Source organism: Rousettus aegyptiacus, unplaced genomic scaffold, assembly GCF_014176215.1.
Source record: "Rousettus aegyptiacus isolate mRouAeg1 unplaced genomic scaffold, mRouAeg1.p scaffold_m13_p_2, whole genome shotgun sequence".
In the NCBI taxonomy this organism is placed as follows: domain Eukaryota; kingdom Metazoa; phylum Chordata; class Mammalia; order Chiroptera; family Pteropodidae; genus Rousettus; species Rousettus aegyptiacus.
Window position 1 is genome coordinate 159,222,709 of NW_023416295.1, and position 18,784 is coordinate 159,241,492.

The window sequence follows — 18,784 nt, forward strand, 5'->3', positions numbered from 1 at the left end:
TGATACATCGAATGTCAAACTTTGAAAAAACCTAGTTGTTCTACAGTACTACTTGTTTTCTTATTAAAGATAATTTTTACTAAAAAAATAAACACTCTGGCTAAATTAAATCCCTAAAATAAGCACTATTAATTCTTTGGATATAATTAAATAATCTCCTCTAATTTGGTTTTTCTCATTTACCTCTTACCAGAAATAAATAAAAATAACTTTTGGCATTAAAATTTATTGTAAATACATTCTCTGAGCACAGAAAGCTAATGTGCCAAACTACTGATAATATCTTTCTCTGTATTGCCATTAATTATCAGCAATCTTTTTCATAACAGAAAAGCTTGGCTCGAGAAAAGGAAATTTATATTGTCTTAGTGTTGAAAAAAAGAATTGGTGAAAGAACAAAGGCAAATAAGATTATATTTTGTTAAATCCTAAATCCAATCATTTGTTTTGCTTCAATGTGCTTAGAAGGCATTTTTATTTCTTTGCTGCCTTTGTTTCTGACAATCTATCCCTCTAATCCATCCAGTCCCACACTGACGTTTTCTCATATAGTTGTAAAATAACCTTCTTTGCCATTAACAGGCCAAAACTAATCTGTTTGGTATTTTTATGGACCACATATTTTAGTTGGAGTTCTGTTTAAAAAGCAGGCTGCGTAAAAAGTGACCAGTGGTGTCATTTTATTCATTGCATATTGTTTGTGAGTCAATAATTGAATTTAATTCCACAAAAACTTCGAGTAGGCCTACTTACTCTAACAGAGCAATTTTATTGTCCTGGGCTAAAGAGAGATAATGGCTGGCAAATTTCAAAGATTTTCAGGGTTTTAAAAATCATTAATAGTCAAAAAGTAGTCTCCTGTGAACTTTTAAAAATGTTTCTTTAACAGACAATAATGCTGGAATAAAATTGGTTAATATTGGTCAAATGAATTATTTCTTATAATTCGCTTGACAAAATAATAAAAATACCTTAGAGATAGTAAATGCTCTGATGTTACCTTTTCAGCTAATTGCAAAGGTTAGTTCCCCAGCATTAGTTTTCATGTGAATTGGAAGCTTACCTAATGTAGTGTAGTGGCGTGTGGCCTAGTCATGCATCTCATGCTATTTGTATTAAAATTATTGCATCACTTCTACACATTACTTTGGAATCTAGAGAACTGCTTCATAAGATAACTTTGACAAAAATGACTTTAGCGTTAGAATTTCAGGCACCATCACTGACTGACCTTCGTTCAGTTCCAACAAGTATTGTTTGAGTACCTGCCATCGTTCCAGGTACTCCCTGCAACCCAGAGCAGTGTTTCAATGAGCCACGTTTTATGGACCAGAAACTGAGACTCAGGGTGTAGAGTGAGTTGCCAGAGTCAGACAGCTAGTCAGTCAGCTGCACGGCCTTGATTAGAAGCTGGTGCAATATTTCAGGACCTTCTTCACCAGAGAAATTACTGCAACATCCATAGCATGCCACTTTGCTCAGACTTGGTGACTATGAGCACAGGATTTTTAGACAAATGAAAACATTGTCTCTAGACAGAGCAATTAACTGAAATGCAGGAACTAAAATGAAAGAATTCTCTCCTGATTGACTTCCAAGGAAGTAAGAAAAGTGGTTTAGAAAGCCAAAGATTATTCACTGACCCATCCATCTAGTGTACTTTATTTAGTTGGCTCATTTTATGAAGACCAGAAATTGTCCTCCCCAAATTTTATTATTTAGTTCATTGAAAACCAATCATTTGGATATTTTAAAAATTGTCCTATCTTTCATTTAAAATTCATAAATAATTTTGTTTAACAGAATCAAAGTTAGAAGTATCACCATTCCACCTCATATACTTTTTTTGATGAAGTAATTTGATAACCAGTGGGTGCCTCCATATTTTATAATTTCTACTCATGAAACAGATATGAGCACAGAGTTAGATTTCTGTTCCATAGGGAATTGTCCAGTTGTTTATATAAATGCATTTAAAGGAATATGTGAAAAAAATATTTTCAATAAATATAGAAAGTAAACATATAAATTGTATGGGGTTGTGCAATGCGCAAAAACACCATCATTCTATTTTTGGTTCTCATTTCCTGCTCTTTATGAGAAAAGATTTAACCAAGGTCTGACAAAAACCTCCACAAAATTAATGTAGGAGCTTCCAAAAGTTTGGAATTAATAGATAAATTTTGCTTGAAGAAATTTTGAAAGTTGATTCTTTTGGTCTGTAAACTCTCTGAGCTTGTCGCAGAGGAATTTGGTGGGTCTAAATCCATCTCTGTAATTATCCACAGGGCCTAGAACAGCACCTGATACATGGTGGGTACTAAGGAAATATTTGTGAGATTGTTTTGAAAGGGACTATTACCATTAAAATAAAGTTAGGGACACTGAACTCTATCCTTCGTTGTAAAGGCCTGCTTATGTGCAATAAGAAATAAATCTAAGCTTCAGAGTCTGAAAAGGGAAAGGAGAAGTTGAGAGAAAGAGAGAGAGAGATTCCCATATCTACTTCAGCATGCTTTTAAAATGGCCCAATTTTTTCTTTTGCTTAGCTTGAACTATAAGCCTATCAGCCTCTCCTCACTCCGAATTCTTAGTCACTAGTCAGTCACTTATAACTTACGAACAGTTAAACTAGTTTTCATGAATTGATTAGGATACTTAATCAAAATGATCAGATCGGTTCATGTTAGTAGGAAAACAAGAAAATTAATTCACAATAACTAATTAAAATGAATGAAAAAGCAACTAAAGAGCATTGTGTGGAATCAGGGAAGTGTAAAAATATTTGCAGGAAAATAAGAAATTACTATTGTGAGTCTAACTGCAAATGGAAGTACTTAGCAGCAGAGAAAATTAAACTGTGTAATAAAACATGACACACTGAGAGCATCTTTCCTAAGAGGTGCTAGGCAAGATGGAACAGCAAGTTTGACCAACATCTCTTCTAATTATATAAGTACTTAAGAATTCATTAACCATTTGGGTCCTGCTTGACGACGATTAAACTCTTAGACAGATGTGAATCAACTTTACTATGTGGAAACAGTGAGCAAAACATTCATGAAAAATACGATCCAATTTCTGAAAATACAGGCCAATTAAAATCTGAGATTTAATTTAGGAATTTTCACTCTATCTGCACAATGTATATATTAATGGTGATTTCTCTCCCCTCATTCTTCATCTTCATAAGCAAAAGGAGATTTTTACTTATTGACATATTACTAAAGAATCTAGCTTTTCTCCAAAATTACACATTTTTTGCATAAATGTGCCTAATTACCTGAATTCAGTTTTGATTAGCAGTGTTAATTGATGCAGCTGTGGATGGTATCTGTTTACCTAAATTACCATGTGCAAACAGCAATATGTCTGGAAGTGAATATGCTAAACTGAAAATACTAATTAGCTAAGACAGATTGTTATTCAAGTCACATCGTGGAGCTTTCTAATGAAAGCCTGGATGTGTCAAGGTTTTATGATATTCAGACAGAAATGTCTATATTACATATGATTTCTAAATTTAATTCATAAGAACAGATGGGATGTCAGCCAGGGTTCTTCTGCCTTATTCCGGTATTAATGTGAATATTTTACTCAACTGGAGATACATTCATATGTTTTTTTTTTTTAAGAAACTCATTGTGTGCTTTGATAATTATGCCAGCCCTGCACATCCAGACTCATCTATTTCTTGACCAAATATATATCACAGATTATATCTCCCTACTTTCTATCTCACAGATTAAGATAAATAAACCACCTTGCAAATTTAATCATATTAACTGTCTAATTTAATGAAATAAAATAATAAAATGTTTAGTTAAACAGCTTACACTGAGTAGTATTTATGGGTTTTTCTTTTTGAATCCCAAATTAATAATAATAACATTAATAATAATAATAATAAAAGTTTGTTTATAGGATTCTTAAGAATCTGAGCAATTCACAGGGCTGAAAGGTGAGTCTCATTGGCTTCAGATTATCTCATTTTTAATCATTTAAAAACAGATGGCAAAGCAGTGCTTATTTTCAAATGCCCAACTTTAAAGCATTTCAACCTTTTCTGTCTTTTGGTTCCCATCACCTTTGTCCTAAAGTATGACCTGCTTTGCTTAAGGTTTCTCCCCAAAGAAAGCATTAATCTTTTACCGTCTGCTGTGGCACTCAGCACTCATTAAAGGCAATGTGACTTAGAGGTACCCAAAGATTATAGTACAAATCCTTCACATCATATAGTGAAGGAATAATGGACCTATCTTTCCTTTCCCAAGAGGCTGAATAACTGTGCTTAATGCATAAGTCTCTTCTTCCCATAGGCTATGAAAATAAGGCCTCTTGACTCAAACTTAAGAGTTTAAAATCCCTTATTAGATATTTTAAGATGCCATGAGCAAAATGGGGATAATTTTCATGATGCAAATTTGAACATAATTATAGTTTGGCATATTTAATTTAGGTTTAAGTGAGAATTATAATTACCAAAAATTGAATTATATCAATTATGCTAATTTCTATCCCCAAAGTTTTGTGTAATTTGGGTTTCCTAAGATAGGTTTAGATCCAGCAACATTACAATAGAATTTAATACTAAAAATAAGGAATTCATGAAAATAGCTTTGTTTCATCTTAGCTGCAAAAATGTTAAAGTACTGTTAACTGGCCCAGAAAAACATGAAGTAGTTAAAATAGTTTAAATTAAAGTAGATAAAAGGGACATTAAGTCCTTCTTGGACCATTTGTGTTCTATTTTCTGTATCAATACCAATTGTAGCATATTATTGATTGCTATTTGCTGTCTAATCAATGAAGCTAATCCCAATATTCTCAAAGTAAAATTCATGTGTCATAATGATGATTATTTAATAATAGGCTCAGAACATCACCTTCAGAATTGTCTTGCTTTGATGATCATTTTGGTATTAGTCCTTTCAAAGATGTTTAGTGTAAAATTCCTTTATTCTTGTAATTTCTTTATTTTTAAAAACTTGGTATGTTTTATGTGCCAGTGGTGATAGGCAGCTTGCTGAATGTTCTGTAGACAGTCTGAGACTTCACTGTTATAGAATACACATACATTCATAAAAATCACCTAAGCAAAGAATTGAATTTAGACACTAGAGTCGGCCAACCAGTTTGAATTGTCGGGTGTGTTTACTTTCTGTGCTGCCGGGTTCACTAAAACAACTGCTAAATAAATGTAAGTCTTTTTTTAGAGCATAGATGAAAGAAAAAAAATTCATCCTATAATGTTCAACCATCTTTTTTATTTAGAGTGATGTTTGGGGAACTCTTTTCTCATCATGAGAGTCTCTACATATTTTAGTAGTTGGTTTTTTTTTGTTTTTGGGGGTTTTTTTGTCTCCAAGTGTAGATGTGAACTTGTTTTGTGTCAGAATTTTTTTTAATAATCTTTGTTGACACATGAGCATTTCTACGCAGTAAACTTTAAAATGGGAAAACAGGTCAGTGATGTGAAATGGAGTTATGGATTTTTATCAGACATCTAATAATAGTCTTTAGGCAAATCACTTAACTTTAGTGTGCAAATTACTTAATTTTAAAAATAAATATAGCTATCTTTCTGACTTATAAAGGATTTATCACTGTGCCCAAGGTTCAACAATCTGTAAATGAAGTGTATGATTCTGTTCTTTAAACTCTAATTGGCGTGTGGGGGAAGCAGGTCAGACTGAGTTAAAAGCTGAGGGACTTAATCTTTTGAAAAAATTTTTATTTCGTTTTATTACTTCTAAGTACTACTAATGTATTCTAAGATTAATTTGACTCTGACTACTTTGCTTCGTGTATGCTGGTTTTCTTTCGAAAGGATAGATTGTAGGCTCCCTGAGGGCTATCTTTTATTTCTTTGTTAAACCTTCCCCTCAAACTTCACACAGCTTTCTCACAGGAGAAGGGGTGTGCACATAGTAAGCCCTCTCACGGCACTCCTTGATTAATAATCATGGTCATTAGCCCCATTTATAATTCTCACTAACCTGTATTACAGGATACTGCATATTACGTGATTCAGAGGCTGTAAACCCTTTGAAGACATTTAAAAATTTTTAAAGCTCCTGGTTATTTTGAAAAAGTTGCCTGTTTTTAATAAGTTTATGTCCTAGTCAAAGAAACCCTGGCATTTCACAAAGGATAGGGTTCATTTGACCTTGCTCCCTAAAATATATAACATATAGTATAGTTAATGCAAATTTCAAATGAATGGGACTTGAATTGGTAAGCAAAGCTTCATAGACAGGTGGACCTTAATGCAGATTCTGCCTCTGTCACTTGCCAGCAGTTTGACCATGGGGCATTTTCTTAATTCCTTAGGGCCTTTTGCTCATCTGCAAAAGAGAATTGATAATACACATAGCAGTGTTATAAATAAACTCCACAATGTATATAAACACCTTAACCTAATTCCTATCATCAAGTTGACACTTAATATGTAATAGATATAATTACTGTAGAAATAGATATAATTACTGTATACAGTGGCTTTGCAACAAAAACCAACAGAGACAATTAGAAAATGTTTTAAATATGGTATTCATTAACTCTTAAAACTTTATGCAGTAAAGTTTTCCACCAGTACAGATATACCCATTTTCCCCCAGGTAAGTATGTGCGCATGCATGTGCATACACATACACAGTCATTTACATGAGAATGAAATTAAACACCTGGCTCCTCAAGATATGTAGTACATAAACTTCTGACATCCTTTTTTTCTAATAATTTCTTTCAGCTATATAACACTTCATAGCTCAAAAGTAATTCTATACATATTATCATATGTAATATTCACAGTAACGAGATAGGGCAAATGACATCACATTCTTCTTCGTAAATGGAGTTTGCAGAGACGTTAAGTGACTGACCTAATATCTCTTACTACAGTGAGGGACAGGGAAGAATGAATGTAGGAGAATACACTTGGAGTTTTTTTCTAGACTATTTGGAAAAAAGCAGCAGCAGAAGAAGAAGTTAATAATGCTGTGTCTCCGTGCAGCATTGGCAGAGTAATGTGCTAAGTGAATATTCCTACATTTAAATATAGCACCCAGAAATTAGTATATTATGAAATCAAGGACATTATCCAGGTTTGCACAGAAGGAGTGGAATTTGTTTCTCTTTAACAAACATTAGGAAGATATTCTGACTGACAGCATTGTTCATAATAGTAACACATTATCATTTCCTATTGTTACTAGCACTTATGGGAAATGGGGTAGGCTATATTTGGAAAAGTTGGAACCAGAAACTTAGGTCTCTCTCAGGACTGGACAAAGGGCCAGAGGTCTAAACACGGGTGCATGTCTAGGGATTTTTTAAGAAATTAACACCTGGAGCCAGATTGCATACAAATCTATTCTTTCATATAAGGAGCTAGTCACAGGAGTAGGAAAATGGCCCAAGGAAGCCATTGTGTCCATTTGTCGTTTGTCACATTGGGTTAAAATATTTCACTGATTCGATGAATGTCTTACAAATTCTTTATGTTTGTGAGGTATTATAAAAAGTACCGAAGGTATATATAAAGTACAAGATGCGAGGCCTGCAAAGATTTTAAATAACTGTCCTATCATTTTATATCTTTTATTACAACTGCAGTACAGTTTAATTGGCAAATTCTTCCCATTTAATTATAAGGATATTATGTAATGCATTTATTCATTCATGTATTCATGCAACAAGCATTTCTTCCTCCCTGCACTGGGTAGTAGAATACAAATATGGTCTTTGAAATCAGATGGTTCAAGTGTAGGTCATTGGTTCTCCACTAATTAAAGGTGGGTCAAATTATTTGAATCATCAGCTTTCTTATCTAAAAAATTGAGTCGACCATAATAAGATTGATATGAGGGTTAACAATATTTGTAAGGCACTTCCCACTGTGCAGGGCATACAGACTAGTGCTATTATTTTATGACAATGAATTCTCCTCCGCTCTAAGGATGTGAAAGTAGTTGGAATGGAAATATGCATACGTAGAGCAACTAGGGAATTTTAACATGACATGCAAGTAAGTACAATCTAACGTGGTCTTGACTCCATAGGTGCTAACAGAATTTAGAAAAAAGGCCTTTTAGAGAAAGGGAAGACAGTAGCAAAAAGGCTTTTCCAAGCAATGTAGTATCTACATTTTAGCAATGCCTTTGTTCAGCGTATTTAACCTGATGAGCATCTCCCTGGAGTCCACTGATAATTTAGGAACCTACAACATCTGTGCGGTTTAAATAGGACAAGGGCCCAAACCCAAAAACACATCAAACATGATTTCCTATTCAGTGTGGTTAAATAGGACAACACCCATCCCTGGGCTTTGATTCATGAACTACGTGGACCTGACTGACACCGGGTTGTCGCCTTTTCACATAGCACACATGGCAGAATTTTTTTGTGTGTATTTGGATTTGTTCAGGGTTCTCATGTCCAGAAATTCCAAATTGGATTTTTGTCATTAGCTTGTCAAGCTTGTCTTAAGCCCGCTTAACGAGATCTGCTGGTGGAATGTCTTTTATGTTCTGTGGCCTTTGTGCTTAGTCTTCAGCTACTCGCAACTGTGGCTGAGAAGTTAATGAAGTTACTGCAGTGCTCGCTTGTCTGCTGCCTTTGAAAACACACCTCGTATGTGTTTGGGTATTTAAATTCTGTTTTCTAGCTTTTAGGGTTTATATCTTCGTGGTGCATTCAAGTGCTATGGAAATAAGACCAGATGGATGTGACAACCAGCCATTCAGGAAATTACATACACATTACATTTCAGAAAACCAGTGTACATATGTCTATCTGGATGCGCTCATATGCTGGAGTATTTTTGCTGCATCCAAATGGTTGGGGTTTCAGTGAAATAGTTACCTAGAATGTCAGCTTGAGAATTCCTTTCAGAGGAAAAGCATGGCCTGCCGTGAGCCTTTTTGTCAAACACAGCTGAATGCAGGAACAGAGTAAAGGTCACTCTGCATTTCTCAAACTTCCTTTAGTTTCTCCATCACTACAGACATTATACTATACATTTGTTTATTGTCCATTATTCCACTAGAATGTAAACTATAAGTATAGGTAAAGTTTTTTGCCTTGTTTAATACTGCATAGTGCTTGACACATAGTAAGTGTGCTATAGGAGATAATGAATAAATTGGCTATCACTGAAATAATGAAATGCTATTTAATTCGCCTTTGTGAGAAAGCCAGCATAACATGGAGGGATTTTTATCTGTTAAATAATGAACACATAAATGTGAATAATAATGATGATGATCATCATGCCTAACAATTATATAATATCTACTATGTGCCAGGCACTGTTCTAAGCACTCACAAAAACCTTTGATGCGGGGGACATTATTCTCCCTATTTTATAGATGGGGAATCTGCAGCACAAAAGCTTTGACATCAGGAGCCAAAATTCAAACCCACCAGCCTACTATTCTGCATCTCAGGTGTTGTTAAAATGTGGCTTCAAAGGTTTGAAAATAAGTCATCTCGGGAATTTATCATCCTTTCAATTAGCACAAATCATCAATGACCTATTTGTTCTGGGCTATTCTTAAATATACTATTCAGTTCAACCAGGTGGTGCAAAGACAATTACTCCCACTTTAAGAAGTAGGAATCTGAAGAGGCCATCACTTTTCCTATTTTGTATTTACTCTGTGCATTGATCTGCCTATCTACTTGCTTTTCTGTGGATAGGGGAAAAGAAGAGACTAGCTGATAAATGCTGAAAATAAATACCTCGGATTTCTGTGCTCATTAAAATGTTGTGTTAATAAGCCCAAAGCATACTGTCAAGTTGAATGGAAAAATTGGAACTGGGGATTCTACCTTGGCTTTCTCCTGTTTACTCAAGTTTCATTCTTACTGACACACATGGTGATAGAATGTTCAAATTTAGATTTGAAATCAAAACATATTATGGAACTTTCAGCAACAAATGTGCCTGCCCAATTGAGTTTTGTTAAGCTGATATTAAAGATTAGTTTCTATACCTCAGCACAGACCACCTATAGTGGAATAGGCTTCTGCCCAAATGAATGCCAGATAAATAGAGAAACCAAAATAGAATTGTCAATTCCTTGCAAATTAGTGAAAATCACCTCCAGACACATAGGTAGTCAGGGAGTGGACAGTATGTAAAATGTAATGGCTGATAAATATTCAGAAGAAAGGCATAGTTTTTAGGGATGCATTTTATATTGGGGGACAGAGTTCCATATCCAGAGGGGGCATATCATCACTAGAATTGAGAATTATGTTCATTACTGGTATATTTCCCTGAAACCTTTCCTATTGTCCATCCATACAAATACAACAGTATGATTTTTACCAATTTATTTCCATGATGCCTCCTCCAATCAATCCAAGTGACCAAATCAATCTTCCAGCATCCTTTTTCCTCCCAAATTTATTAGTTCCATGAAATCCCACTCAAAACTAAAATAGTTTTTTGGGGGAGGGTTATATAATCCTATTGATTCTTTTTATATAATATGTATTTATATGTTATACAATCTCGATATTATCTAATATGATAGGATATCAATCTGTACCCCTACTAAGATAATTCATACAAAATGCTTAGCAATAATAAGTACATGGTAAAAAACTTCAATAAACAACATCTATTAGTAGGCATATATTACCTGCATACATAATTTAGATACATCGAAAGAAAATTGGAGAAATCAATTTTCAACAAGACCTTTTGGATGAGACTATGATTTTTCCCATTCAGGGTCATCTAAATAAAATCTTATGTTTATATTAAATCATACTCTTAGACTTTATCATTATATTATCTCTTGTCTGTTTCCTCATATCTTCCCTTTCGTATATTATGAAATCAACTGGCTCTCATTTGACCAGCATTGTCATCATGATCATGATCATCATCATCATCATGATCATTGCCATCATCATTATCACTATAACTGTATCACCAGAAAACACTAACAATATTTTTAAAGTACTTTACAGCTTATAAGGCACCTCCTATATGTTTTCTTCTTTCCACAACCCTTCATGGTTGACACTGCAAGTACGGAGGACACAAATCATGTTACTAACGTGGGATAGATCTAAGTTAAAGAGTCTGATCCTCAGATTGTACATCATAATGATAAATGGGAGATTTTAGCAATTATTAGCACTGAAGAAAATTTTTAATAATACCTGCAAGCATGCCCACCCCCCCCCCCTTGGAGAACAAATTTTGGAAAGAACTTTTTGGAGCTAAATAGTTATTGAACCTGACCTTAAGGAATGTAGATATTCTCTCTTATGTCTCTTTCTTTATCACCTCCAGTTAGCGACTTTGGACATTGACTTCCAGGTGCCCCCAAGCTCTTCTAGTAGGCAGAAAGGGAAGTGGGTAAATCAAGTATAGGGCTAGGAATAATTGCTTTTTCATCAGGATTGTACCATGGCAAGGCCAGAAATATACCAGGTTATGAATTTTTTTAGAACAGTTTTAAATTTACAGCAAGGCTGAGAGGAAGATACAGAGATTTCCCACATATCCTATGGCCTCACATATACATTGATACATCATAATCACTCATAGTCCACAGTTTACATTAGGGTTCACTCTTGGCGTTGTACATTCTACAGGTTTGGACAAATGTATAATGATATATATCTATCATTATAATATTATAAGGAACGCTTTTATTGCCCTAAAAATCCTCTGTGTCTGCCTATCCATCTCTCCCTGCAATTCCATTCCTGGCAACCACTAATCTTTTTTCCGTGTCCATAGTTTTACCTTTTCCAGAATGTCACATAGTTGGAATCAAACAGTATGTAGCCTTTTCAGCTTGGCTTCTTTCACTTTGTAATATCCATCTGAGGTTTGTTCATGTCTTTTCATGGCTTGATAGCTCATTTCTTTTTTTGGCACTGAATAATTTTCCATTGCCTAGATGTACCACAGTTTATTTATTTACCTACTAAAGGATATCTTAGTTGCTCAGGTCATGGAATATGGAATTTGATGAGGAAAAAAAATCCTAAGGATGAACAAATTCTTCCAATCAATGTTTCTAAACTGCAACGCTACGATGATTCCATATAAATTTGTCTAACAGCTTTAGAGCTGAAGAAGAGATGGATGGGGTATTGATTTTACAAATAATCTGTGTCTTTTGATGTGTTAAGAAATGTGAATATGCCAGTTCCTTATTTAAATAACAGTTTATCAGGTGACACATATCCTATAGTGATAATAATGATAACAGGAAGGACTTATCTGAGGGTGCAATGCTGGGTGCTTAGTCATCTCAGGTACAGGGGGAAGTGAGCAGTGGAAGAGGATGATTTATATGAAACTGACAGAAATGTGCTTCAATCACTATTATCAATTAACTATTGTAATTTTTCCATCTGTGGGGGTAAAAAAAATAACTTTCTTTCCACCTTTCTAAGTTCTTTTGGCTGGGCTAATAATTACACTACCATGAGACAGGTTAACAGAAGAAGATGTCCAGAGTTTATTATGGATGTACACTCAGAGAAACCAGGAGAATATGAGACTAGAATACACATTAGACACGTGAGGTTTCTATGCCATTCTGAACAGAGGAGCAGGAGGCAAGGATCTAGGATTTCCAAGGGAAAGCAGGCAATAGTAAACAAAGTCTCGCTGGTCCACACAGAAACAATGGGAAGAGTGAGAAGTCCAACAAACAGGCTTTGCTAGATTTCTTCCTGTCTGCCACATTAAGTTTATGTTATGATGCCAAAGTCATTCTCCCTCTCTTTAAGCAGGTTTTTCTATCTGAATTCCTTTAGGCAGGTGGTGGTGGTGGTGGGGTGGTCAAAGGGTCTTTCTAAATCTTTTGTTTCTTAATAACCAGTTTAAAATCAATATCCCAAAAGGCATATTTTGGGGTAGTAAAACTTTGGACTCCTTCACATCACATATCCCAAATTCTGATGCCATTTTCATCCTTGAAGAGCTTATATCTGAGACAGGTGAACATTGCTATTTTTGTTGAATTATTTTCCCAATCATTGAAAATATTTGAAAATTACTGATTTTGTGTGTGTGAGTGTGTGTGTGTGTGTGTGTATGCAAGATTTAATCTTACACATCTATGTTTTTAATCAAAGTAATGTTACTGTCAAAGTACATTTTTGTGACTGGCTATTTTGTGACACGGAAGTAAAGGAAAAAAAAAAATATTTTGAGTGTATGTAAAACAAATGAAGAAAAGTCTCCTGACTGAATTTTAAAAGTAACCAATGGAGGTTGACCTGAAAGTTTTATTTTTTATTTTATCAAGCTCTAACAACAGACTTTAATGTCTGAAAGCAGAAACTTTGGGAAGAATGATTTGGGAACATCAGCGAAACAGAAAAAAAAATCAGAGTTTTCAAAGAAACAGACTGCCATTTCCTGGCTACTCACCTCGAATGATTTTAAACCCTGAAAACATCTGCACATCATAAGCATTAAAATGAGGCCCTGCAAGAAGTCAGAATATCCCTATGAGAGTGAATTGATAAAGCCTTAAATTCTTTTTGGATTGCAGAAGAGAACATGTTTTACCTTACCATATGACTAGTAGAGCGTTGAGAATACCTTTTGTATACATATGTATTTATTTGATTTGTGAAACAGGCCCTTTTCCTTCATAGCCAGAAGGAATCATTCTCAGAAGGCATGCAGGCAATCAAAATATTTTCAAATCCTAAAAGCCAAAGAAACACTAGCTATGGGTTTATTTACTTGTGTGTTTCTTTCCAAACATTTTTTTAAAACTGGCCCCAAAGAGCAATAACTAGGCCTCTCTTTGGTTTACCAGATAAAAAGGATGAGGATTAAAGGGCATTCAGCAGGAATGACCTGTAAATGATGTCTGTTTCAAGACAGATGGGCAGTGAGTTAAGTTTAAACAGAAAAGGAAAAACATAAGACTAATATTTTATGTTCATGCAAAGCAGCCGAAATTTTCTCAGCAACATGCTTATCACAAACCAACTAGGTAGCATATTTATCCAAAAAACATACATGTGAAGGTTTTTCTTAGTCTCCATCCCCATCCCAATCTCACAACTATGTGTCAGCAGTATGCTAGGTATTAACACAGCAATATAAACATTCCAGAAATTGATAGGTATTATTTGCTAGAAAAGTAACCGTTCACATAAAAGTAGGTATTGGATACTAAAGGGTAGGTTCAAGACCTAAGCTCCACGGAAAGACAATGGAGTGACATAAACCAAGTTGGAGTTTCAAATTACTACAGAATTCAGTATTTTGTAATGAATATTTCCTTTCCCACTTTATATGTCAAGAGACCAGAACACACATGTTTGTTAAATAATTAGCATCAAACAAAAGTTCGAAGTTGAAAACAAATAGAAATAATCAAATGGTATTTTTGGCAAAGGACCCTTTGTTAGTGTTCTAAATACTGTATTGACAGCCATTAAAAATAACTAAATATTAGAACTAAAATAATGTAGATGGAGTCCAGATATGAGGACATCGAAAGTGTTTTGTCTTCCAATCTGGGCCTTGTTCGGGGAATTGACCTGCATCAGATAGTTTAAGGGGTGTTTGGCAAATCCTTACTTCCTTTGAATCATATAAAATATTCATGAGTTTTTGTCAGTTGCTGCAAAGTTAAAAATTAAACGCCTGCTCTTGGCTTTATGAGATGAAATATTTCCATACAATCTTTATATTCTTGACCTTATTATTTTCCAGTGCGATTTATACTACTAGCTTCTTAATCCCATGCCACGTGGATCTAGACCAAGACATATTTTTTAGTATATCCCCTTAATAAATGTCTTTGGACCATATATTTATCCACATACATGCAAAGAGTGAGGGGTAGAAAGTAGGCTTTCCAAATTCCAGACACCCCAAATGAGGGAATTTTCACTGAAGCCGTGAGGAAGGTGAATTGAACTACTTTTATTATTGAACACCTACCATATTCCACGTGGTGTATATATATAACCTCTAATTGTCACAACAACCCAGAAGAGGAGATAATACCACTCCTATTTTGTAGAAGAGAGAACTGAAACTAATTATTTAATAAACTTTTATAAGGTTTTACCCAGAGCGGATTTTTCAAAAGAGTGTCGACTCTAAAGACCATATCCTTCCAGTCACACCACTACATGCCAGCTTACTGCTTGAGAGGCCGAACCAATCTGAAATATATAAAGAACCAATAGTGTTCGTGGTCCATTGTTAGCAAACGCTAAGCCCTCTCCCACTTTCCAGTTAAGGCTCTTCAGTCCTCTCAGGAACTGAATTACCAAGCCCAGCGTTTCTTGTGCCATCCAGGGAAACACGGAAAGTTAGCTAAAGGCAGGAAAAGTAAGAAAAAGAGGATATTAGATCTCTCTATTTGATGATAGCCCTTAGAGGAAGTTGAAAGAAGATATTTGTTTTCCTGTAATTTTTTTTGCATGTTTCGAGAACAGGGGTGGCAGGAAGGGAAGGCAAATAGAGAATACTGACGTTGTGACAATGAGCAAAGGAGAGTTACTTTGGGGGGTTATTTCTCCATCTCCTTGGTCATTCCACCTTTCACTGAATGAGAATATTCTGTTTGGCTCCCAGGCTGGAGTTGTCATGCGAGAAGTATATGTTAATTTTATATTTTCTCATAACTTTCTTTTGGGAATAAGCATTTTGGTTTTCTGCTGTTTATTATTTCAAAGGCATCTATATGCTAATATGTTTATGCTAATTATTTTCATGTTTCCCCTTAGGTTATGCTTCACATCACCCACCAGGGAGGATCATCTCTCATGAAAACTTTCAAATTTGATTTTGAAAATTATTCAGAAAAATTTAAGCCATGCTCTCTCCCAATGTAGGAAAGAATATGCTCTAGAGATGCCTATAATTCAAAGGAAATGGACTGGGATGACATCTGAGTTCTCATGCTACCAAAATCTTCTTGAACAGGTACCCAAAGCATTTAACATTATGACATTAAAATGTTGGAAAAATAATTAAAATAATAATCTAATAATAGGTTTTTAGAAATTGCTAAATTTCAGTGTTTGATCCAGAGAGAAGGGAAAGGCTGTTTTCGTTCTCTGCAGCTTCTGAAGGTGTGTTAACTGCTTCTATTTGCTATAAATACTATATTTTAATTGTATGTCATTGTTCCTCAGCATCATTTCTAGAAAGGTAATTTAATGATATTAATGCCTGAAGCTGAGTTTCTGCTTACAGGAAGAATCAAGTAAAAGAGGAACTTCATATAATAAGCTTGCTTGGTGTTTTCTTCTGGCTTTTTCATTACAGAAAATTTTTTATGAGGTTGTAATTTGTTTTGAGAATAAGTTGCATTTAAAAAAAAACATAGAAGTTAGCCAATTAACCTGTCTTAAAACTATTTTTATTACAGTCATCTTCTTTTGAAGATAACCAAGGCTAAAAAACTGATTCCTCGACATGAAATATTAACACTTAGGGTATTTTATATTTCTCCCTTGGTTAGGTATTGGACTCCTTCTGTTCGTAAGCATTTGAGGGGTGTAAAGTAAAGACCCCCATTTCACACTCATTAGTTCTTCGTCCTGCTCTGTGCTTAAGAAAAGCAAGGCATCAGAAGCAGCGAGGAATTCTTTTAGTTCATTTTGGATCTCAGCCTCCTCCTTACCTATTCCTCTCTCCACCTTTCAGTAGCTGCACCTAATTTCATTTCTATTTTTTTAAATGCTCTCACTTTTAGATCTCAACAGTGCTTCACTCTGTAAGAAGTGTAGCCCAGCTGCTGCTATTTCTCCTCTTGTCTCATTCCAATGCCTCTTGAGCTCCAAGGCAGCTTTGTCAGGAGGAGAGTTTGCATTCAGGGCTAGAAGAAAAGTCTCCTTCTGAAAGGGGGCCAGACAAGTAAACTAGGCTCTTCTTCTACTTTAGACAGGTACCTGGACAACATGTGCTAGCACTGCCAACCAGCGTTTCAACACTTACAGTCATCTCCTCTCTACAAATAAGAAATGTCATTGCCGAGGATACATTTGGTAAATTGGTTAGAATATATGATTGTCAATTAAAGGCAAACTAATATTTTGTTGAAATCTGGCTTACATTCTATTGAAATAAAAGACCTGCAATTGTTTATGTGCTAAACCTTGGTGACCCATCATTATTTCCTTTCCGTTCTACTTATTTGCTTGTGACAACAACAAAATAGTTACACTTTTTCCCTTTAAAGTCAGGTTTGGAGAAGGATTCACTGAACATTTGACATTTATGCAGCCCCAGCTAAAAAGAAACTTTCTCTTCTTACTCTTTTTTGAACATAATTTAAAGATAATTCAAATAGAAAGCAATTTTCATACAGTTAGACTTCAAATTTATTAGGTGTAGGTGAACCATGCAATCCAATTAAGGAGGCTGCTATGAATGTCTTATTCTCTTCATGAACTAAATTCCACGAGGACAGGAAAGACCTCTATTAACCGCTGTTAGCCTGGAACTCAAGAAGGTGGCTGATTTTCATGGAGGTTCAGCAAACGTTCGGTATGCATGACTCAATCTACATGAGCAGTGAAATTTGGTTCAACACAGACAGTTCCAGAAATGCTGTGCAATCTAAGAGTGGTAGCACTTCTGGGTCCTGCAGTGCTCTTGGGACATTGTTAAAGGCATATGGCTTTGAAATAATAGGGACTAGATATAGATAAGCCTGGATTTGAGCCCCACATCATGACCTACTAGTTTTCTGATCTGGATGAGTTTCTTGGCCTCTTTGAGTCTCATTTTCCTCATGGAAAATATGAAAGAAAAAAATCACATTTACTTTATTTAAATCGGCTGTGAGGATTAAATGAAATGATATATTTGCATGGTGCTCACATCTAGTAGATGCTCAGTTAATGGTCACAACTTCTATTATCATTATTAGTTTTACCTATAATAATATTTTTAGGATTATATTATCATTACTAATGATATTAATGGTTCTATGAAAGGTTCAAAATTTTTTCTTATGAAAAATTTAGGTAGTGTAAGTGAAATGTGGACTTCTTAGATTAGATATTTTTTCTTCTAGTAGAATGGGGCCTATGAATTGAAGATGTGGAAAGGCTTGAGTTGTAAGTGTGATTCATTGGTGGCCTCTACTCACAGAGTTTCATTAAACACTTTTTTGCTTGTTTGTTTTAGTTAAATCTAAGATGCTGCACAAGGTGAAAAATTTTAAAACCCGCCAAGTTTTATTGCTTATGCCTAACCAATTTCAAATATTCAGGTAAGATAGGGAAAAGAAAAAGTCCCTGACGACCTAGATATTTTGCCTCTCACTTCCAAGAATTCTAATGTCTATCTAATGAGCTAGGGTTCTCACTTTTCTTTTGGATACCTCATATTATACAAGCCATTTTGTGACTGTCGTTTCATTTTGCCAGTAGTGGTGGCCTTGTTGGTTACGGGGTACAATTTGAAATTCCTGAATTGCATGAGGTATGGGATTGCTCAAGAACGAAGGCTTTCCATAGGAAAAGCCATCTTGCTGGTCGAAAAGCCTCAGTCAACTACCAGGCCATCTTCATGGAGCCAGAGCATATGAGAGCCTATAGTTGGGTCTCAAGGCCATTAAAAAGTTTCAGCCTTGCTGCTAAACAAAAGAATAGTAAATAGGTTTGTGTTTGTCTCCAAAACATATGGCTCCTCACAGACAGAAAAGTCAGATGTTAATTAAACATTTGCAGGGTTAGAATGGATCATTTCATTCTGTATGGAAGAGTCAGCTTTGACTTTTAATTGCATGTGAAAAAAAAAAGACCCACA

The 18,784-nt window shown here is 35.0% G+C and overlaps 1 long non-coding RNA gene across 2 annotated transcripts in view; it reads left to right on the plus strand.

Moving 5' to 3' along the window:
* LOC107518054 overlaps positions 1 to 18,784 on the plus strand; it is a 467,892-nt gene that overhangs the window by 442,390 nt on the left and 6,718 nt on the right. For both annotated transcript variants that reach the window (XR_004955769.1, XR_001598721.2), the window contains one exon: positions 15,748 to 15,946. This is a non-coding gene — a long non-coding RNA (uncharacterized LOC107518054). The remainder of the gene's footprint in view (positions 1 to 15,747; positions 15,947 to 18,784) is intronic.